Source organism: Enoplosus armatus, chromosome 17 (genome assembly GCF_043641665.1).
Source record: "Enoplosus armatus isolate fEnoArm2 chromosome 17, fEnoArm2.hap1, whole genome shotgun sequence".
Taxonomy (NCBI): Eukaryota; Metazoa; Chordata; class Actinopteri; order Centrarchiformes; family Enoplosidae; genus Enoplosus; species Enoplosus armatus.
This window is the reverse complement of record NC_092196.1, coordinates 80,830-106,172: the sequence shown is the minus strand read 5'-3', so window position 1 is coordinate 106,172 and position 25,343 is coordinate 80,830.

The window sequence follows — 25,343 nt, the reverse complement described above, 5'->3', positions numbered from 1 at the left end:
GAATGACATAAGAATTCGAGAATGACCTCAGCGTCATAATTCTAGAATGTTGACAGATATCTAGAATGACATCAGAGAGAAGAACAGAGTCAGAATCCTAGAATGTTGACAGAATTTTAGGCTGACATCAGAGTTGTAGAATGACTTCAGAGTTGTAGAATGTCGACTGAATTGTAAAATCTCGAAAAAATTCTAGAGTGACATCAGAAATGGAGAACAGCATCATAATTCTAGAATGTCATCAGAATTCTAGAATGTCATCAGAATTCTAAACTGACATCAGAATTCTAGAATGACCTCAGAATTCTAGAATGACATCAGAATTCTAGAATGATCTCAGAATTCTAGAATGTCGACAGAATTCTAGAATGACATAAGAATTCTAGAATGACCTCAGAATTCTAGAACAACATCAGAATTCTGGAATGTTGATAGAATTCTGGAATGTCGATAGAATTCTAGAATGACATCAGAATTCTACAATGTCGACAGAATTCTAAAATGACCTCAGAATTCTAGAATGACATCAGAATTTTAGAATGTTTACAGAACTCTAGAATTTCATCAGATTTCTAGAATGTCGACAAAATTCTAAAATGACCACAGAATTCTAGGATGTCATCAGAATTCTAAAATGACATCAGAATTATAGAATGAAATCAGAATTCTAGAACATCAGAATTCTGGAATGTCGAAAGAATTCTAGAATGACATCAGAATTCTAGAATGACCTCAGACTTCTAGAACAACATCAGAATTCTGGAATGTCGAAAGAATTCTAAAATGACCTCAGAATTCTAGAATGTCATCAGAATTCTAGAATGACCTCAGAAATCTAGAACATCAGAATTCTGGAATGTCGAAAGAATTCTAGAACAATATCAGAATTCTAGAATGTTCGCAGAATTCTAGAATGACCTCATAATTCTAGAACGTCAGAATTATAGAATGACATCTTAATTCTAGGACGTCAGAATTGTAGAATGACATCAGAATTCTAGAACATCGTCAGAATTGTGGAATGTCGAGAGAATTCTAGAATTACATCACAATTCTAGAATGACCTCAGAATTGTAGAACAGCGTCATAATTCTAGAATGTTGACAGATATCTACAATGACATCAGAGTGTAGAACAGAGGCAGGATCCTAGAATGACATCCGAATTCTAGTACAGCGTTAGAATCCTTAAACAGCGTCAGAATTCTAGAATTACCCTAGAATTCTAGAATGTCATCAGAATTCTAGAATGTTGACAAAATTCTAGAATGTCGACAGAATTCTAAAATGACCTCAGAGTTCTAGAATGACCTCAGAATTCTAGAACAGCGTCAGAATTCTAGAATTTTGAAAGAATTCTATAATGACCTCAGAATTCTTGAATGTCGACAGAATTCTAGAATGACATAAGAATTCTAGAACAACATCAGAATTCCGGAATGTCGATAGAATTCTGGAATGTCGATAGAATTCTAAAATGACATCAGAATTCTAGAATGTCATCAGAATTCTAGAATGACATAAGAATTCTAGAATGACCTCAGAATTCTAGAATGTTGAGAAAATTCTATGTCGACAGAATTCAAAAATGACCTCAGAATTCTAGAATGTCATCAGAATTCTAGAATGACATAAGAATTCTAGAATGACCTCAGAATTCTAGAATGTTGAGAAAATTCTATAATGTCGACAGAATTCAAAAATGACCTCAGAATTCTAGAATGTCATCAGAATTCTAGAATGTCATCAGAATTCTAGAACAGCGTCAGAATTCTAAAATGTTAACAGAATTCTAGAATGACATCAGAATTGTAGAATGTTGACACAATTCTAGAATGTCATCAGAATTCTAGAATGTCGACAGAATTCTAAAATGACCTCAGAATTCTAAAATGTCATCAGAATTCTAGAACATCAGAATTCTGGAATGTCGATAGAATTCTAGAATGACATCAGAATTCTAGATTTAATCTAGAAATTACTAAAACTATCTCTTCATCTAAGCCATCAACTTGTCTCTTAGACCCCATCCCAACCTGGCTGCTCAAAGAGGTTTTACCTTTAGTCAGCACTTCTTTACTAGACATGATCAATCTGTCCTTATTAACAGGCTACGTACCACAGTCCTTTAAAGTAGCTGTAATTAAACCTCTTCTTAAAAAGACCACTCTTGATCCAGAGGTTTTAGCCAACTATAGATCTATATCTAACCTCCCCTTTCTCTCCAAGATTCTTGAGAAAGCAGTCGCCAACCAGCTGTGTGACTTTCTACATGACAATAGGTTGCTTGAGGACTTTCAGTCAGGTTTCAGAGCTCATCATAGCACAGAGACGGCACTGGTGAAAGTTACAAATGACCTTCTCACTGCATCAGACAAAGGACTTGTCTCTATACTTGTTTTGTTAGATCTTAGTGCTGCATTCGACACCATTGACCATCATATCCTATTACAGAGACTGGAACATTTAATTGGCATCAAAGGAACCGCACTAAGCTGGTTTAAGTCGTATTTATCAGATCGATCTCAGTTTGTCTCTGTCTCTCCCTCTCTCTCTCTCTCTCTCTCTCAAACCCAACCGGTCAAAGCAGATGACCGCCCACCTAGAGTCTGGTTCTGCTCGAGTTTTCTGCCTCTTAAAAGGAAGTTTTTCCTTGCCACTGTCGCCAAAGTGCTTGCTCATGGTGGGAACTGTTGGGTCTCTGTAATAACATTATAAAGAGTCGGTCTAGACCTGCTCTATTTTGTAAAGTGTCATGAGATGACTTTTGTTGTGATTTGGCACTATATAAATAAAATTGAATTGAATTAAACTGAAATTGAATTGAATCAGAATTCTAGAACAGCGTCATAATTCTGGAATTTTGACAGATATCTAGAATGACATCAGAGCGTAGAACAGAGGCAGGATCCTAGAATGACATCCGAATTCTAGGACAGCGTTAGAATCCTTAAACAGCGTCAGAATTCTAAGATGACCTCAGAATTCTAGAATGACCTCAGAATTCTAGAACGACATCAGAATTCTGGAATGACGACAGAATTCTAAAATGACCTCAGAATTCCAGAATGTCATCAGAATTCTAGAATGACCTCAGAAATCTAGAACTAAATCAGAATTCTAGAATGACCTCAGAATTCTAGAATGACGACAGAATTCTAAAATGACTTCAGAATTCTAGAATGTCATCAGAATTCTAAAATGACATCAGATTCTAGAATGACATCAGAATTATAGAATGACATCAGAATTCTAGAACATCAGAATTCTGGAATGTCGAAAAAATTCTAGAATGGCATCAGACTTCTAGAACAAAGCCAAAATTCTAGAATGTCGACATAATTCTAGAATGACATCAGAATTCTTGAACAGCGTCAGAATTCTAGAATTCTGACAGAATTCTAGAATGACCTCAGAATTCTAGAATGTCAACAGAATTCTAGAATGACATAAGAATTCTAGAATAACTTCAGAATTCTAGAACAACATCGGAATTCTGCAATGTCGATAGAATTCTGGAATGTCGATAGAATTCTAGAATGACATCAGAATTTTAGAATGTTTACAGAACTCTAGAATTTCATCAGAATTCTAGAATGTCGACAAAATTCTAAAATGACCTCAGAATTCTAGAATGTCATCAGAATTCTAGAATGTCATCAGAATTCTAGAACAACATCAGAATTCTGGAATGTCGATAGAATTCTAGAATGACATCAGAATTGTAGAATGTTGACAGAATTGTAGAACAGCGTCATCATTCTAGAATGTTGACAGAATTCTAAAATGTCCTCAGAATTCTAGAATGACCTCAAAATTCTAGAACGACATCAGAATTCTGGAATGTCGATAGAATTGTGGAATGTCGATAGAATTCTAAAATGACATCAGAATTCTAGAATGACATCAGAATTGTAGAATGTTGACAGAATTGGAGAATTTCATCAGAATTCTAGAATGTCATCAGAATTCTAGAATGACCTCAGAATTCTAGAATGTTGAGAAAATTCTGGAATGTCGATAGAATTCTAGAATGACATCAGAATTCTAGAATGTCCACAAAATTCTAAAATGACCTCAGAATTCTAGAACAACATCAGAATTCTGGAATGTCAAAAGAATTGTAGAATGACATCAGACTTCTGGAACAAAGCCAAAATTCTAGAATGTCGACATAATTCTAGAATGACATCAGAATTGTAGAATGTCATCAGAATTCTAGAACAACATCAGAATTCTGGAATGTCGATAGAATTCTGGAATGTCAATAGAATTCTAGAATGACATCAGAATTCTAGAATGACCTCAGAATTCTAGAACAACATCAGAATTCTGGAATGTCGAAAGAATTCTAGAATGACATCAGAATTCTAGAAAGAAGCCAAAATTCTAGAATGTCGACATAATTCTAGAATGACATCATAATTCTAGAACAGCGTCAGAATCCTAAAATGTTGACAGAATTCTAGATTGACATCAGAATTCTAGAATGTCGACAGAATTCTAGAATGACCTCTGAATTCTAGAATGACATCAGAATTCTAGAATGATCTCAGAATTCTAGAATGTCGACAGAATTCTAGAATGACATAAGAATTCTACAATGTCGACAGAATTCTAAAATGACCTCAGAATTCTAAAATGACATCAGAATTCTAGAATGAACTCAGAATTCTAGAATGACCTCAGAATTCTAGAATGTCGACAAAATTCTAAAATGACCTCAGAATTCTAGAATGTCATCAGAATTCTAGAACAACATCAGAATTCTGGAATGTCGAAAGAATTCTAGAATGACATAAGAATTCTAGAATGTTGACAAAATTCTAGAATGTCGACAGAATTCTAAAATAACCTCAGAATTCTAGAATGTCATCAGAATTCTAGAATGACATCAGAATTCTAGAATGACCTCAGAATTCTAGAACAACACCAGAATTCTGGAATGTCGAAAGAATTCTAGAATGACATCAGACTTCTAGAAGAAAGCCAAAATTCTAGAATGTCGACATAATTCTAGAATGACCTCAGAATTCTAGAATGTCGGCAGAATTCTAGAATGTCATCAGAATTCTAGAATGACCTCAGAATTCTAGAATGTTGAGAAAATTCTAGAATGTCGACAGAATTCGAAAATGACCTCAGAATTCTAGAATGTCATCAGAATTCTAGAATGACATCAGAATTCTAGAACAAAGCCAAAATTCCAGATTGTCGACATAATTCTAGAATGACATCAGAATTCTAGAACAGCGTCAGAATTCTAGAATGTTGACAGAATTCTAGAATGACCTCAGAATTCTAGAATGTCGACACAATTCTAGAATGACATAAGAATTCGAGAATGACCTCAGAATTCTAGAACAAAGTCAGAATTCTGGAATGTCGATACAATTCTGGAATGTCGATAGAATTGTAGAATGACATCAGAATTGTAGAATGTTGACAGAATTCTAGAATGTCATCAGTATTGTAGAATGTCGACAGAATTCTAAAATGACCTCAGAATTCTAGAATGTCATCAGAATTCTAGAACAACATCAGAATTCTGGAATGTCGATAGAATTCTAGAATGACATCAGAATTGTAGAATGTCGACAGAATTCTAGAATGACATAAGAATTCTAGAATGACCTCAGAATTCTAGAACAAAATCAGAATTCTGGAATGTCGATAGAATTCTAGAATGACATCAGAATTGTAGAATGTCGACAGAATTCTAGAATGACATAAGAATTCTAGAATGACCTCAGAATTCTAGAACAAAATCAGAATTCTGGAATGTCGATAGAATTCTAGAATGACATCAGAATTGTAGAATGTCGACAGAATTCTAGAATGACATAAGAATTCTAGAATGACCTCAGAATTCTAGAACAAAATCAGAATTCTGGAATGTCGATAGAATTCTAGAATGACATCAGAATTGTAGAATGTCGACAGAATTCTAGAATGACATAAGAATTCTAGAATGACCTCAGTTCTGGAATGTCGATAGAATTCTAAAATGACCTCAGAATTCAAGAATGTCATCAGAGTTGTAGAATGTTGACAGATTTCTAGAATGTCATCAGAATTCTAGAATGTCGACAGAATTCTAAAATGACCTCAGAATTCTAGAATGACATCAGAATTCTAGAATGACATCAGAATTCTGGAATGTCGAAAGAATTCTAGAATGACATCAGAATTCTAGAATGACATCAGAATTCTAGAACATCAGAATTCTGGAATGTCGAAAGAATTCTAGAATGACATCAGAATTCTAGATTTAATCTAGAATTTACTAAAACTATCTCTTCATCTAAGCCATCAACTTGTCTCTTACACCCCATCCCAACCTGGCTGCTCAAAGAGGTTTTACCTTTAGTCAGCACTTCTTTACTAGACATGATCAATCTGTCCTTATTAATAGGCTACGTACCACAGTCCTTTAAAGTAGCTGTAATTAAACCTCTTCTTAAAAAGACCACTCTTGATCCAGAGGTTTTAGCCATCTATAGATCTATATCTAACCTCCCCTTTCTCTCCAAGATTCTTGAGAAAGCAGTCGCCAACCAGCTGTGTGACTTTCTACATGACAATAGGTTGCTTGAGGACTTTCAGTCAGGTTTCAGAGCTCATCATAGCACAGAGACGGCACTGGTGAAAGTTACAAATGACCTTCTCACTGCATCAGACAAAGGACTTGTCTCTATACTTGTTTTGTTAGATCTTAGTGCTGCATTCGACACCATTGACCATCATATCCTATTACAGAGACTGGAACATTTAATTGGCATCAAAGGAACCGCACTAAGCTGGTTTAAGTCGTATTTATCAGATCGATCTCAGTTTGTACATGTTAACGATGAATCCTCCATGTACGCCAAAGTCAGTCATGGAGTTCCACAAGGTTCTGTGCTTGGACCAATACTATTCACCTTATATATGCTTCCTTTAGGGGATATTATTAGAAAACACTCCATACATTTTCATTGCTATGCGGATGATACCCAGCTATATTTATCGATCAAGCCAGAAGAACCTCATCAGTTAGCCAAGCTTCAAGCATGCCTTAAGGACATAAAGACCTGGATGACCTGTAATTATCTGATGTTGAACTCAGACAAGACAGAAGTTATTGTTCTTGGCCCTGAACACCTCAGAAATACAGTATCTAAGGATATTGTTACCCTAGATGGCATTGCCCTGGCCTCCAGCGCCACCGTGAGGAATCTCGGAGTTGTCTTTGATCAGGACATGTCCTTTAACTCCCACGTAAAACAAACTTCACGGACTGCCTTCTTTCACCTCCGTAACATTGCAAAAATCAGGAAGATCCTGTCTCAAACAGATGCAGAAAAATTAGTCCATGCATTTGTCACGTCTAGGCTGGATTATTGCAATTCCTTATTATCAGGCTGTCCCAATAAGTCCCTGAGGACTCTCCAGCTGATCCAGAATGCTGCAGCACGTGTACTGACAGTAACCAGGAAAAGAGATCATATTTCTCCTGTATTAGCTTCTCTGCACTGGCTCCCTGTAAAATCTAGAATAGAGTTTAAACTCCTTCTCCTCACCTACAAAGCTCTTACTGGTCAGGCACCATCATATCTTAAAGAGCTCATAGTACCCTATTACCCTACTAGAGCACTCCGCTCCCAGAATGCAGGGCTGCTTGTGGTTCCTAGAGTCTCCAAAAACAGAACAGGAGCCAGAGCCTTCAGCTATCAAGCTCCTCTCCTGTGGAATCAGCTCCCAGTTTGGGTCCGGGAGGCAGACACACTCTCTACTTTTAAGAGTAGGCTTAAAACTTTGCTTTTTGATAACGCTTATAGTTAAGGGCTGGCTCAGGCCTGCCTGGACCAGCCCCCTAGTTATGCTGCTATAGGCCTACACTGCTGGGGGACTTCCCATGATGCACTGAGCTTTCCTCCTCTCCCTCCTCATCTTTGCACATTCATCACAGTCCAATGCATGTTACTAACTTTATTTCTTCCCCGGAGTTTCTTTGTGCTTTGTCGACTCGTAGGTCGCTGTGGATCGTGGTCCTGGTACGCCTGGGTGCTGCTGCCGCCATGGGCCTGCCTGACTCTCATCTCTACAGTTATTATGTTTAGTCGTAGTTCTGTTACTATTAAAGCTCCTATTATTAATCTAAGCTAATATTACAGCTACTTCTACTGTTAGTGCTGCCATACATCTTTGCCTACCTGTCTGTCTGTCTGTCTGTCTATCTGTGTCTCTACGTCTATCTCTCTGTCTCTGTCTCTCCCTCTCTCTCTCTGTCTCTCTCTCTCTCTCTCTCAAACCCAACCGGTCAAAGCAGATGACCGCCCACCTAGAGTCTGGTTCTGCTCGAGTTTTCTGCCTCTTAAAAGGAAGTTTTTCCTTGCCACTGTCGCCAAAGTGCTTGCTCATGGTGGGAACTGTTGGGTCTCTGTAATAACATTATAAAGAGTCGGTCTAGACCTGCTCTATTTTGTAAAGTGTCATGAGATGACTTTTGTTGTGATTTGGCACTATATAAATAAAATTGAATTGAATTGAACTGAAATTGAATTGAATCAGAATTCTAGAACAACGTCAGAATTCTAGAATTTTGACAGGATTCTATAATTACCTCAGAATTCTAGAATGTCATCAGAATTCTAGAACAACATCAGAATTCTAGAATGTCATCAGAATTCGAGACTGACATCAGAATTCTAGAACAACATCAGAATTCTGGAATGTCGAAAGAATTCTAGAATGACATCAGAATTCTAGAACGAAGCCAACATTCTAGAATGTTGACATAATTCTAGAATGACATCAGAATTCTAGAACAGCGTCAGAATTCTAAAATGCTGACAGAATTCTAGAATGACATCAGAATTCTAGAATGTCGACAGAATTCTAGAATGACATAAGAATTCTAGAATGACCTCAGACTTCTAGAACAACATCAGAATTCTAGAATGTCGATAGAATTCTGGAATGTCCATAGGATTCTAGAATGACATCAGAATTGTAGAATGTTGACAGAATTCTAGAATGTCATCAGTATTCTAGACTGTCGACAGAATTCTAAAATGACCTCAGAATTCTAGAATGTCATCAGAATTCTAGAATGACATCAGAATTCTGGAATGTCGAAAGAATTCTAGAATGACATCAGAATTCTAGAACGAAGCCAAAATTCTAGAATGTCGACATAATTCTAGAATGACATCAGAATTCTAGAACAGCGTCAGAATTCTAAAATGTTGACAGAATTCTAGAATGACATCAGAATTCTAGAATGTCGACAGAATTCTAGAATGACATAAGAATTCTAGAATGACCTCAGAATTCTAGAACAACATCAGAATTCTAGAATGTCGATAGAATTCTGGAATGTCGATAGGATTCTAGATTGACATAAGAATTGTAGAATGTTGACAGAATTCTAGAATGTCATCAGTATTCTAGAATGTCGACAGAATTCTAAAATGACTTCAGAATTCTAGAATGTCATCAGAATTCTAGAACAACATCAGAAATCATGAATGTCGATAGAATTCTGGAATGTCGATAGAATTCTAGAATGACATCAGAATTGTAGAATGTTGACAGAATTGTAGAATGACATCAGAGTTCTTGAACATCGTCAGAATTCTGGAATGTCGAGAAAATTCTAGAATTACATCAGAATTCTAGAATGACATCAGAATTCTGGAACAGCGTCATAATTCTAGAATGTTGACAGATATCTAGAAAGACATCAGAGTGTAGAACAGAGTCAGAATCCTAGAATGTTGACAGAATTTTAGAACAGCGTCAGAATTATAGAATCTTGACAGAATTTTAGGTGTTGACAGAATTCTACAATGACTTCAGAGTTGTAGAATGTCGACTGAATTGTAGAATCTCGAAAAAATTCTAGAGTGACATCAGAAATGTAGAACAGCATCATAATTCTAGAATGTCATCATAATTCTAGACTGACATCAGAATTCTAGAATGACCTCAGAATTCTAGAATGACATCAGAATTCTAGAGTGATCTCAGAATTCTAGAATGTCGACAGAATTCTAGAATGACATAAGAATTCTAGAATGACCTCAGAATTCTAGAACAACATCAGAATTCTGGAATGTCGATAGAATTCTGGAATGTCGATAGAATTCTGGAATGTCGATAGAATTCTAGAATGATATCAGAATTGTAGAATGTTGACAGAATTCTAGAATGTCCTCAGAATTCTACAATGTCGACAGAATTCTAAAATGACCTCAGAATTGTAGAATGTCATCAGAATTCTAAAATGACATCAGAATTCTAGAATGACCTCAGAATTCTAGAATGTCGACAGAATTCTAGAATGACATAAGAATTCTAGAATGACGACAGAATTCTAAAATGACCTCAGAATTCTAGAATGACGACAGAATTCTAGAATGACTTCAGAATTCTTGAACAACATCAGAATTCTGGAATGTCGAAAGAATTCTAGAATGACATCAGAATTCTAGAACAGCGTCAGAATTCTAGAATGTTGATAGAATTCTAGAATGACCTCAGAATTCTAGAATGACGACAGAATTCTAAAATGACCTCAGAATTCTAGAATGTCATCAGAATTATAGAATGTCGACAGAATTCTAAAATGACATCAGATTTCTAGAATGACCTCAGAATTCTTGAACAACATCTGAATTCTGGAATGTCGAAAGAATTCTAGAATGACATCAGAATTCTAGAACAGTGTCAGAATTCTAGAATGTTGACAGAATTCTAGAATGACCTCAGAATTCTAGAATGTTGACAGAATTCTAGAATGACCTCAGAATTCTAGAATGTCATCAGAATTCTAGAATGACCTCAGAATTCTAGAATGTTGAGAAAATTCTAGATTGTCGACAGAATTCTAAAATGACCTCAGAATTCCAGAATGACATAAGAATTCTAGAATGACCTCAGAATTCTAGAATGTGGACAGAATTCTAAAATGACCTCAGAATTCTAGAATGTCATCAGAATTCTAGAATGACATCAGAATTCTGGAATGTCGAAAGAATTCTAGAATGACATCAGAATTCTGGAACAAAGTCAAAATTCTAGAATGTCAACATAATTCTAGAATGACATCAGAATTCTAGAACAGCGTCAGAATTCTAGAATGTTGACAGAATTATAGAATGACTTCAGAATTCTCGAATGTCGACAGAATTCTAGAATGACCTCAGAATTCTAGAATGTTGACAGAATTCTAGATTGACATGAGAATTGTAGAATGTTGACAGAATTCTAGAATGTCATCAGAATTCTAGAACAGCGTCAGAATTCTAGAATGTTGACAGAATTCTAGAATGACATCAGAATTCTAGAATGTCGACAGAATTCTAGAATGACCTCAGCGTCATAATTTAAGAATGTTGACAGATATCTAGAATGACATCAGAGTGTAGAACAGAGTCAGAATCCTAGAATGTTGACAGAATTTTTGGCTGACATCAGAGTTGTAGAATGACTTCAGAGTTGTAGAATGTCGACTGAATTGTTGAATCTCGAAAAAATTCTAGAGTGACATCAGAAATGTAGAACAGCATCATAATTCTAGAATGTCATCAGAATTCTAGAATGTCATCAGAATTCTAGACTGACATCAGAATTCTAGAATGACCTCAGAATTCTAGAATGACATCAGAATTCTAGAATGACATCAGAATTCTAGAACATCAGAATTCTGGAATGTCGAAAGAATTCTAGAATGACATCAGAATTCTAGATTTAATCTAGAATTTACTAAAACTATCTCTTCATCTAAGCCATCAACTTGTCTCTTACACCCCATCCCAACCTGGCTGCTCAAAGAGGTTTTACCTTTAGTCAGCACTTCTTTACTAGACATGATCAATCTGTCCTTATTAATAGGCTACGTACCACAGTCCTTTAAAGTAGCTGTAATTAAACCTCTTCTTAAAAAGACCACTCTTGATCCAGAGGTTTTAGCCATCTATAGATCTATATCTAACCTCCCCTTTCTCTCCAAGATTCTTGAGAAAGCAGTCGCCAACCAGCTGTGTGACTTTCTACATGACAATAGGTTGCTTGAGGACTTTCAGTCAGGTTTCAGAGCTCATCATAGCACAGAGACGGCACTGGTGAAAGTTACAAATGACCTTCTCACTGCATCAGACAAAGGACTTGTCTCTATACTTGTTTTGTTAGATCTTAGTGCTGCATTCGACACCATTGACCATCATATCCTATTACAGAGACTGGAACATTTAATTGGCATCAAAGGAACCGCACTAAGCTGGTTTAAGTCGTATTTATCAGATCGATCTCAGTTTGTACATGTTAACGATGAATCCTCCATGTACGCCAAAGTCAGTCATGGAGTTCCACAAGGTTCTGTGCTTGGACCAATACTATTCACCTTATATATGCTTCCTTTAGGGGATATTATTAGAAAACACTCCATACATTTTCATTGCTATGCGGATGATACCCAGCTATATTTATCGATCAAGCCAGAAGAACCTCATCAGTTAGCCAAGCTTCAAGCATGCCTTAAGGACATAAAGACCTGGATGACCTGTAATTATCTGATGTTGAACTCAGACAAGACAGAAGTTATTGTTCTTGGCCCTGAACACCTCAGAAATACAGTATCTAAGGATATTGTTACCCTAGATGGCATTGCCCTGGCCTCCAGCGCCACCGTGAGGAATCTCGGAGTTGTCTTTGATCAGGACATGTCCTTTAACTCCCACGTAAAACAAACTTCACGGACTGCCTTCTTTCACCTCCGTAACATTGCAAAAATCAGGAAGATCCTGTCTCAAACAGATGCAGAAAAATTAGTCCATGCATTTGTCACGTCTAGGCTGGATTATTGCAATTCCTTATTATCAGGCTGTCCCAATAAGTCCCTGAGGACTCTCCAGCTGATCCAGAATGCTGCAGCACGTGTACTGACAGTAACCAGGAAAAGAGATCATATTTCTCCTGTATTAGCTTCTCTGCACTGGCTCCCTGTAAAATCTAGAATAGAGTTTAAACTCCTTCTCCTCACCTACAAAGCTCTTACTGGTCAGGCACCATCATATCTTAAAGAGCTCATAGTACCCTATTACCCTACTAGAGCACTCCGCTCCCAGAATGCAGGGCTGCTTGTGGTTCCTAGAGTCTCCAAAAACAGAACAGGAGCCAGAGCCTTCAGCTATCAAGCTCCTCTCCTGTGGAATCAGCTCCCAGTTTGGGTCCGGGAGGCAGACACACTCTCTACTTTTAAGAGTAGGCTTAAAACTTTGCTTTTTGATAACGCTTATAGTTAAGGGCTGGCTCAGGCCTGCCTGGACCAGCCCCCTAGTTATGCTGCTATAGGCCTACACTGCTGGGGGACTTCCCATGATGCACTGAGCTTTCCTCCTCTCCCTCCTCATCTTTGCACATTCATCACAGTCCAATGCATGTTACTAACTTTATTTCTTCCCCGGAGTTTCTTTGTGCTTTGTCGACTCGTAGGTCGCTGTGGATCGTGGTCCTGGAACGCCTGGGTGCTGCTGCCGCCATGGGCCTGCCTGACTCTCATCTCTACAGTTATTATGTTTAGTCGTAGTTCTGTTACTATTAAAGCTCCTATTATTAATCTAAGCTAATATTACAGCTACTTCTACTGTTAGTGCTGCCATACATCTTTGCCTACCTGTCTGTCTGTCTGTCTGTCTATCTGTGTCTCTACGTCTATCTCTCTGTCTCTGTCTCTCCCTCTCTCTCTCTGTCTCTCTCTCTCTCTCTCTCTCTCTCAAACCCAACCGGTCAAAGCAGATGACCGCCCACCTAGAGTCTGGTTCTGCTCGAGTTTTCTGCCTCTTAAAAGGAAGTTTTTCCTTGCCACTGTCGCCAAAGTGCTTGCTCATGGTGGGAACTGTTGGGTCTCTGTAATAACATTATAAAGAGTCGGTCTAGACCTGCTCTATTTTGTAAAGTGTCATGAGATGACTTTTGTTGTGATTTGGCACTATATAAATAAAATTGAATTGAATTGAACTGAAATTGAATTGAATCAGAATTCTAGAACAGCGTCAGAATTCTAGAATTTTGACAGGATTCTATAATTACCTCAGAATTCTAGAATGTCATCAGAATTCTAGAACAACATCAGAATTCTAGAATGTCATCAGAATTCGAGACTGACATCAGAATTCTAGAATGACTTCAGAATTCTAGAACAACATCAGAATTCTGGAATGTTGAAAGAATTGTAGAATGACATCAGAATTCTGGAACAAAGTCAAAATTCTAGAATGTCGACATAATTCTAGAATGACATCAGAATTCTAGAACAGCGTCAGAATTCTAGAATGTTGACAGAATTCTAGAATGACCTCAGAATTCTAGAATGTCATCAGAATTCTAGAATGACATAAGAATTCTAGAATGACCTCAGAATTCTAGAATGTTGAGAAAATTCTACAATGTTGACAGAATTCAAAAATGACCTCAGAATTCTAGAATGTCATCAGAATTCTAGAATGACATAAGAATTCTAGAATGACCTCAGAATTCTAGAATGTTTAGAAAATTCTACAATGTTGACAGAATTCAAAAATGACCTCAGAATTCTAGAATGTCATCAGAATTCTAGAATGACATCAGAATTCTAGAACAACATCAGAATTCTGGAATGTCGAAAGAATTCTAGAATGACATCAGAATTCTAGAACGAAGCCAACATTCTAGAATGTTGACATAATTCTAGAATGACATCAGAATTCTAGAACAGCGTCAGAATTCTAAAATGCTGACAGAATTCTAGAATGACATCAGAATTCTAGAATGTTGACAGAATTCTAGAATGACATAAGAATTCTAGAATGACCTCAGACTTCTAGAACAACATCAGAATTCTAGAATGTCGATAGAATTCTGGAATGTCGATAGGATTCTAGAATGACATCAGAATTGTAGAATGTTGACAGAATTCTAGAATGTCATCAGTATTCTAGACTGTCGACAGAATTCTAAAATGACCTCAGAATTCTAGAATGTCATCAGAATTCTAGAATGACATCAGAATTCTGGAATGTCGAAAGAATTCTAGAATGACATCAGAATTCTAGAACGAAGCCAAAATTCTAGAATGTCGACATAATTCTAGAATCACATCAGAATTCTAGAACAGCGTCAGAATTCTAAAATGTTGACAGAATTCTAGAATGACATCAGAATTCTAGAATGTCGACAGAATTCTAGAATGACATAAGAATTCTAGAATGACCTCAGAATTCTAGAACAACATCAGAATTCTAGAATGTCGATAGAATTCTGGAATGTCGATAGGATTCTAGATTGACATAAGAATTGTAGAATGTTGACAGAATTCTAGAATGTCATCAGTATTCTAGAATGTCGACAGAATTCTAAAATGACTTCAGAATTCTAGAATGTCATCAGAATTCTAGAACAACATCAGAAATCATGAATGTCGATAGAATTCTGGAATGTCGATAGAATTCTAGAATGACATCAGAATTGTAGAATGTTGACAGAATTGTAGAATGACATCAGAGTTCTTGAACATCGTCAGAATTCTGGAATGTCGAGAAAATTCTAGAATTACATCAGAATTCTAGAATGACATCAGAATTCTGGAACAGTGTCATAATTCTAGAATGTTGACAGATATCTAGAAAGACATCAGAGTGTAGAACAGAGTCAGAATCCTAGAATGTTGACAGAATTTTAGAACAGCGTCAGAATTATAGAATCTTGACAGAATTTTAGGCTGACATCAGAGTTGTAGAATGAAATCAGAATTCTAGAATGTTGACAGAATTCTACAATGACTTCAGAGTTGTAGAATGTCGACTGAATTGTAGAATCTCGAAAAAATTCTAGAGTGACATCAGAAATGTAGAACAGCATCATAATTCTAGAATGTCATCATAATTCTAGACTGACATCAGAATTCTAGAATGACCTCAGAATTCTAGAATGACATCAGAATTCTAGAGTGATCTCAGAATTCTAGAATGTCGACAGAATTCTAGAATGACATAAGAATTCTAGAATGACCTCAGAATTCTAGAACAACATCAGAATTCTGGAATGTCGATAGAATTCTGGAATGTCGATAGAATTCTGGAATGTCGATAGAATTCTAGAATGATATCAGAATTGTAGAATGTTGACAGAATTCTAGAATGTCCTCAGAATTCTACAATGTCGACAGAATTCTAAAATGACCTCAGAATTGTAGAATGTCATCAGAATTCTAAAATGACATCAGAATTCTAGAATGACCTCAGAATTCTAGAATGTCGACAGAATTCTAGAATGACATAAGAATTCTAGAATGACGACAGAATTCTAAAATGACCTCAGAATTCTAGAATGACGACAGAATTCTAGAATGACTTCAGAATTCTTGAACAACATCAGAATTCTGGAATGTCGAAAGAATTCTAGAATGACATCAGAATTCTAGAACAGCGTCAGAATTCTAGAATGTTGATAGAATTCTAGAATGACCTCAGAATTCTAGAATGACGACAGAATTCTAAAATGACCTCAGAATTCTAGAATGTCATCAGAATTATAGAATGTCGACAGAATTCTAAAATGACATCAGATTTCTAGAATGACCTCAGAATTCTTGAACAACATCTGAATTCTGGAATGTCGAAAGAATTCTAGAATGACATCAGAATTCTAGAACAGTGTCAGAATTCTAGAATGTTGACAGAATTCTAGAATGACCTCAGAATTCTAGAATGTTGACAGAATTCTAGAATGACCTCAGAATTCTAGAATGTCATCAGAATTCTAGAATGACCTCAGAATTCTAGAATGTTGAGAAAATTCTAGATTGTCGACAGAATTCTAAAATGACCTCAGAATTCCAGAATGACATAAGAATTCTAGAATGACCTCAGAATTCTAGAATGTGGACAGAATTCTAAAATGACCTCAGAATTCTAGAATGTCATCAGAATTCTAGAATGACATCAGAATTCTGGAATGTCGAAAGAATTCTAGAATGACATCAGAATTCTGGAACAAAGTCAAAATTCTAGAATGTCAACATAATTCTAGAATGACATCAGAATTCTAGAACAGCGTCAGAATTCTAGAATGTTGACAGAATTATAGAATGACTTCAGAATTCTCGAATGTCGACAGAATTCTAGAATGACCTCAGAATTCTAGAATGTTGACAGAATTCTAGATTGACATGAGAATTGTAGAATGTTGACAGAATTCTAGAATGTCATCAGAATTCTAGAACAGCGTCAGAATTCTAGAATGTTGACAGAATTCTAGAATGACATCAGAATTCTAGAATGTCGACAGAATTCTAGAATGACCTCAGCGTCATAATTTAAGAATGTTGACAGATATCTAGAATGACATCAGAGTGCAGAACAGAGTCAGAATCCTAGAATGTTGACAGAATTTTTGGCTGACATCAGAGTTGTAGAATGACTTCAGAGTTGTAGAATGTCGACTGAATTGTTGAATCTCGAAAAAATTCTAGAGTGACATCAGAAATGTAGAACAGCATCATAATTCTAGAATGTCATCATAATTCTAGAATGTCATCAGAATTCTAGACTGACATCAGAATTCTAGAATGACCTCAGAATTCTAGAATGACATCAGAATTCTGGAATGTCGATAGAATTCTGGAATGTCGATAGAATTCTAGAATGACATCAGAATTCTAGAACAGTGTCAGAATTCTAGAATGTTGACAGAATTCTAGAATGACCTCAGAATTCTAGAATGTTGACAGAATTCTAGAATGACCTCAGAATTCTAGAATGTCATCAGAATTCTAGAATGACCTCAGAATTCTAGAATGTTGAGAAAATTCTAGATTGTCGACAGAATTCTAAAATGACCTCAGAATTCCAGAATGACATAAGAATTCTAGAATGACCTCAGAATTCTTGAATGTGGACAGAATTCTAAAATGACCTCAGAATTCTAGAATGTCATCAGAATTCTAGAATGACATCAGAATTCTGGAATGTCGAAAGAATTCTAGAATGACATCAGAATTCTGGAACAAAGTCAAAATTCTAGAATGTCAACATAATTCTAGAATGACATCAGAATTCTAGAACAGCGTCAGAATTCTCGAATGTTGACAGAATTCTAGAATGATCTCAGAATTCTAGAATGTCGACAGAATTCTAGAATGACATAAGAATTCTAGAAAGACCTCAGAATTCTAGAACAACATCAGAATTCTGGAATGTCGATAGAATTCTGGAATGTCGATAGAATTCTAGAATGACATCAGAATTCTACAATGTCGACAGAATTCTAAAATGACCTCAGAATTGTAGAATGACATCAGAATTTTAGAATGTTTACAGAACTCTTGAATTTCATCAGATTTCTAGAATAACGACAAAATTCTAAAATGACCTCAGAATTCTAGAACATCAGAATTCTGGAATGTCGAAAGAATTCTAGAATGACATCAGAATTCTAGAACATCAGAATTCTGGAATGTCGATAGAATTGTAGAATGACATCAGAATTGTAGAATGTTGACAGAATTCTAGAATGTCATCAGTATTGTAGAATGTCGACAGAATTCTAAAATGACCTCAGAATTCTAGAATGTCATCAGAATTCTAGAACAAAATCAGAATTCTGGAATGTCGATAGAATTCTGGAATGTCGATAGAATTCTAGAATGACATCAGAATTGTAGAATGTTGACAGAATTCTAGAATGTCCTCAGAATTCTACAATGTCGACAGAATTATAAAATGACCTCAGAATTCTAGAAAGACCTCAGAATTCTAGAATGTCGACAGAATTCTAGAATGACATAAGAATTCTAGAATGAGGACAGAATTCTAAAATGACCTCAGAATTCTAGAATGTCATCAGAATTCTAGAATGACCTCAGAATTCTAGAATGACCTCAGAATTCTAGAATGTTGAGAAAATACTAGAATGTCGACAGAATTCTAAAATGACCTCAGAATTCTAGAATGTCATCAGAATTCTAGCATGATATCAGAATTCTGCATTGTCGATAGAATTCTGGAATTTCGATAGAATTTTATAATGACATCAGAATTGTAGAATGTTGACAGAATTCTAGAATGTCATCAGTATTCTAGAATGTCGACAGAATTCTAAAATGTCATCAGAATGCTAGAACGACATCAGAATTCTGGAATGTCGATAGAATTCTGGAATGTCGATAGAATTCTAGAATGACATCAGAATTGTAGAATGTTGACAGAATCGTAGCACAGCGTCATAATTCTAGAATGCTGACAGATATCTAGAATGACATCAGAGTGTAGAACAGAGTCAGAATCCTAGAATGACATCCGAATTCTAGGACAGCGTTAGAATCCTAAAACAGCGTCAGAATTCTAGAATGACCTCAGAATTCTAGAATGTCATCAGAATTCTAAAATGACATCAGAATTCTAGAATGAAATCAGAATTCTAGAACATCAGAATTCTGGAATGTCGAAAGAATTCTAGAATTACATCAGAATTGTAGAATGTTGACAGAATTCTAGAATGTCGACAGAATTCATAAGAATTCTAGAATGACCTCAGAATTCTAGAACAACATCAGAATTCTGGAATGTCGACAGAATTCTGGAATGTCGATAGAATTCTAGAATGACATCAGAATTGTAGAATGTTGACAGAATTCTAGAATGTCATCAGAATTCTAGAATGTCGACAGAATTATAAAATGACATCAGAATTCTAGAATGACCTCAGAATTCTTGAACAACATCAGAATTCTGGATAGTCCAAAGAATTCTAGAATGACATCAGAATTCTAGAACAGCGTCAGAATTCTAGAATGTTGACAGATATCTAGAATGACATCAGAGTGTAGAACAGAGTCAGAATCCTAGAATGACATCCGAATTCTAGGACAGCGTTAGAATCCTAAAACAGCGTCAGAATTCTAGAATGACCTCAGAATTCTAGAATGTTGAGAAAATTCTAGAATGTCGACAGAATTCTAAAATGTCCTCAGAATTCTAGAATGACATCAGAATTCTAGAATGAAATCAGAATTCTAGAACATCAGAATTCTGGAATGTCGAAAGAATTCTAGAATGACATCAGAATTCTAGAATGACCTCAGACTTCTAGAACAACATCAGAATTCTGGAATGTCGAAAGAATTCTAAAATGACCTCAGAATTCTAGAATGTCATCAGAATTCTAGAATGACCTCAGAAATCTAGAACATCAGAATTCTGGAATGTCGAAAGAATTCTAGAACAATATCAGAATTCTAGAATGTTCGCAGAATTCTAGAATGACCTCATAATTCTAGAACGTCAGAATTATAGAATGACATCTTAATTCTAGGACGTCAGAATTGTAGAATGACATCAGAATTCTAGAACATCGTCAGAATTGTGGAATGTCGAGAGAATTCTAGAATTACATCAGAATTCTAGAATGACCTCAGAATTCTAGAATGACATCAGAATTCTAGAATAACATCAGAATTCTAGAACAGCGTCAGAATTCTTGAATGTTGACAGAATTCTAGAATGACCTCAGAATTCTAGAATGTCATCAGAATTCGAAAATGACATCAGAATTCTAGAAAGACATCAGAATTCTAGAACAATATCAGAATTCTGGAATGTCGATAGAATTCTGTAATGTCGATAGAATTCTAGAATTACATCAGAATTGTAGAATGTTGACAGAATTCTAGAATGTCGACAGAATTCATAAGAATTCTAGAATGACCTCAGAATTCTAGAACAACATCAGAATTCTGGAATGTCGACAGAATTCTGGAATGTCGATAGAATTCTAGAATGACATCAGAATTGTAGAATGTTGACAGAATTCTAGAATGTCATCAGAATTCTAGAATGTCGACAGAATTCTAAAATGACATCAGAATTCTAGAATGACCTCAGAATTCTTGAACAACATCAGAATTCTGGATAGTCCAAAGAATTCTAGAATGACATCAGAATTCTAGAACAGCGTCAGAATTCTAGAATGTTGACAGAATTCGAGAATGACCTCAGAATTCTAGAATGTCGACAGAATTCTAGAATGACATAAGAATTCTAGATGACGACAGAATTTTAAAATGACCTCAGAATTCTAGAATGTCATCAGAATTCTAGAATAACCTCAGAATTCTAGAACAGCGTCAGAATTCTAAAATGTTGACAGAATTCTAGAATGACATCAGAATTCTAGAATAACCTCTGAATTCTAGAATGTTGAGAAAATTCTAGAATGTCGACAGAATTCGAAAATGACCTCAGAATTCTAGAATGTCATCAGAATTCTAGAATGACATCAGAATTCTGGAATGTCGACAGAATTCTGGAATTTCGATAGAATTCTAGAATGACATCAGAATTGTAGAATGTTGACAGAATTCTAGAATGTCATCAGTATTCTAGGATGTCAACAGAATTCTAAAATGACCTCAGAATTCTAGAATGTCATCAGAATTCGAGAACAACATCAGAATTCTGGAATGTCGATAGAATTCTGGAATGTCGATAGAATTCTAGAATGACACCAGAATTGTAGAATGTTGACAGATATCTAGAATGACATCAGAGTGTAGAACAGAGGCAGGATCCTAGAATGACATCCGAATTCTAGGACAGCGTTAGAATCCTTGAACAGCGTCAGAATTCTAGAATGACCTCAGAATTCTAGAATGTCATCAGAATTCTAGAATGACATCAGAATTCTAGAACATCGTCAGAATTCTGGAATGTCGATAAAATTCTGGAATGTCGATAGAATTCTAGAATGACATCAGAATTGTAGGATGTTGACAGAATTCTAGAATGTCATCAGAATTCTAGAATGTCGACAGAATTCTAAAATGACATCAGAATTCTAGAATGACCTCAGAATTATTGAACAACATCAGAATTCTGGAATATCGAAAGAATTCTAGAATGACATCAGAATTCTAGAACAGCGTCAGAATTCTAGAATGTTGACAGAATTCTAGAATGACCTCAGAATTCTAGAATGTCGACAGAATTCTAGAATGACATAAGAATTCTAGAATGATGACAGAATTCTAGAACAACATCAGAATTCTGTAATGTCGATAGAATTCTGGAATGTCTATAGAATTCTAGAATGACATCAGAATTGTAGAATGTTGACAGAATTGTAGAATGTCATCAGAATTCTAGAATGTCGACAGAATCCTAAAATGACCTCAGAATTCTAGAATGTCATCAGAATTCTAGACTGACGTCAGAATTCAAGAATGTTGAGAAAATTCTAGATTGTCGACAGAAATCGAAAATGACCTCAGAATTCTAGAATGTCATCAGAATTCTAGAATGAATGTTGACAGAATTCTAGAATGTCATCAGTATTGTAGAATGTCGACAGAATTCTAAAATGACCTCAGAATTCTAGAATGTCATCAGAATTCTAGAACAACATCAGAATTCTGGAATGTCGATAGAATTCTGGAATGTCGATAGAGTTCTAGAATGACATCAGAATTGTAGAATGTTGACAGATTTCTAGAATGTCATCAGAATTCTAGAATGTCGACAGAATTCTAAAATGACCTCAGAATTCTAGAATGACATCAGAATTCTAGAATGACATCAGAATTCTGGAATGTCGAAAGAATTCTAGAATTACATCAGAATTCTAGAATGACATTAGAATTCTAGAACATCAGAATTCTGGAATGTCGAAAGAATTCTAGAATGACATCAGAATTCTAGATTTAATCTAGAATTTACTAAAACTATCTCTTCATCTAAGCCATCAACTTGTCTCTTACACCCCATCCCAACCTGGCTGCTCAAAGAGGTTTTACCTTTAGTCAGCACTTCTTTACTAGACATGATCAATCTGTCCTTATTAATAGGCTACGTACCACAGTCCTTTAAAGTAGCTGTAATTAAACCTCTTCTTAAAAAGACCACTCTTGATCCAGAGGTTTTAGCCATCTATAGATCTATATCTAACCTCCCCTTTCTCTCCAAGATTCTTGAGAAAGCAGTCGCCAACCAGCTGTGTGACTTTCTACATGACAATAGGTTGCTTGAGGACTTTCAGTCAGGTTTCAGAGCTCATCATAGCACAGAGACGGCACTGGTGAAAGTTACAAATGACCTTCTCACTGCATCAGACAAAGGACTTGTCTCTATACTTGTTTTGTTAGATCTTAGTGCTGCATTCGACACCATTGACCATCATATCCTATTACAGAGACTGGAACATTTAATTGGCATCAAAGGAACCGCACTAAGCTGGTTTAAGTCGTATTTATCAGATCGATCTCAGTTTGTACATGTTAACGATGAATCCTCCATGTACGCCAAAGTCAGTCATGGAGTTCCACAAGGTTCTGTGCTTGGACCAATACTATTCACCTTATATATGCTTCCTTTAGGGGATATTATTAGAAAACACTCCATACATTTTCATTGCTATGCGGATGATACCCAGCTATATTTGTCGATCAAGCCAGAAGAACCTCATCAGTTAGCCAAGCTTCAAGCATGCCTTAAGGACATAAAGACCTGGATGACCTGTAATTATCTGATGTTGAACTCAGACAAGACAGAAGTTATTGTTCTTGGCCCTGAACACCTCAGAAATACAGTATCTAAGGATATTGTTATCCTAGATGGCATTGCCCTGGCCTCCAGCGCCACCGTGAGGAATCTCGGAGTTGTCTTTGATCAGGACATGTCCTTTAACTCCCACGTAAAACAAACTTCACGGACTGCCTTCTTTCACCTCCGTAACATTGCAAAAATCAGGAAGATCCTGTCTCAAACAGATGCAGAAAAATTAGTCCATGCATTTGTCACGTCTAGGCTGGATTATTGCAATTCCTTATTATCAGGCTGTCCCAATAAGTCCCTGAGGACTCTCCAGCTGATCCAGAATGCTGCAGCACGTGTACTGACAGTAACCAGGAAAAGAGATCATATTTCTCCTGTATTAGCTTCTCTGCACTGGCTCCCTGTAAAATCTAGAATAGAGTTTAAACTCCTTCTCCTCACCTACAAAGCTCTTACTGGTCAGGCACCATCATATCTTAAAGAGCTCATAGTACCCTATTACCCTACTAGAGCACTCCGCTCCCAGAATGCAGGGCTGCTTGTGGTTCCTAGAGTCTCCAAAAACAGAACAGGAGCCAGAGCCTTCAGCTATCAAGCTCCTCTCCTGTGGAATCAGCTCCCAGTTTGGGTCCGGGAGGCAGACACACTCTCTACTTTTAAGAGTAGGCTTAAAACTTTGCTTTTTGATAACGCTTATAGTTAAGGGCTGGCTCAGGCCTGCCTGGACCAGCCCCCTAGTTATGCTGCTATAGGCCTACACTGCTGGGGGACTTCCCATGATGCACTGAGCTTTCCTCCTCTCCCTCCTCATCTTTGCACATTCATCACAGTCCAATGCATGTTACTAACTTTATTTCTTCCCCGGAGTTTCTTTGTGCTTTGTCGACTCGTAGGTCGCTGTGGATCGTGGTCCTGGTACGCCTGGGTGCTGCTGCCGCCATGGGCCTGCCTGACTCTCATCTCTACAGTTATTATGTTTAGTCGTAGTTCTGTTACTATTAAAGCTCCTATTATTAATCTAAGCTAATATTACAGCTACTTCTACTGTTAGTGCTGCCATACATCTTTGCCTACCTGTCTGTCTGTCTGTCTGTCTATCTGTGTCTCTACGTCTATCTCTCTGTCTCTGTCTCTCCCTCTCTCTCTCTGTCTCTCTCTCTCTCTCTCTCAAACCCAACCGGTCAAAGCAGATGACCGCCCACCTAGAGTCTGGTTCTGCTCGAGTTTTCTGCCTCTTAAAAGGAAGTTTTTCCTTGCCACTGTCGCCAAAGTGCTTGCTCATGGTGGGAACTGTTGGGTCTCTGTAATAACATTATAAAGAGTCGGTCTAGACCTGCTCTATTTTGTAAAGTGTCATGAGATGACTTTTGTTGTGATTTGGCACTATATAAATAAAATTGAATTGAATTGAACTGAAATTGAATTGAATCAGAATTCTAGAACAGCGTCAGAATTCTAGAATTTTGACAGGATTCTATAATTACCTCAGAATTCTAGAATGTCATCAGAATTCTAGAACAACATCAGAATTCTAGAATGTCATCAGAATTCGAGACTGACATCAGAATTCTAGAATGACTTCAGAATTCTAGAACAACATCAGAATTCTGGAATGTTGAAAGAATTGTAGAATGACATCAGAATTCTGGAACAAAGTCAAAATTCTAGAATGTCGACATAATTCTAGAATGACATCAGAATTCTAGAACAGCGTCAGAATTCTAGAATGTTGACAGAATTCTAGAATGACCTCAGAATTCTAGAATGTCATCAGAAT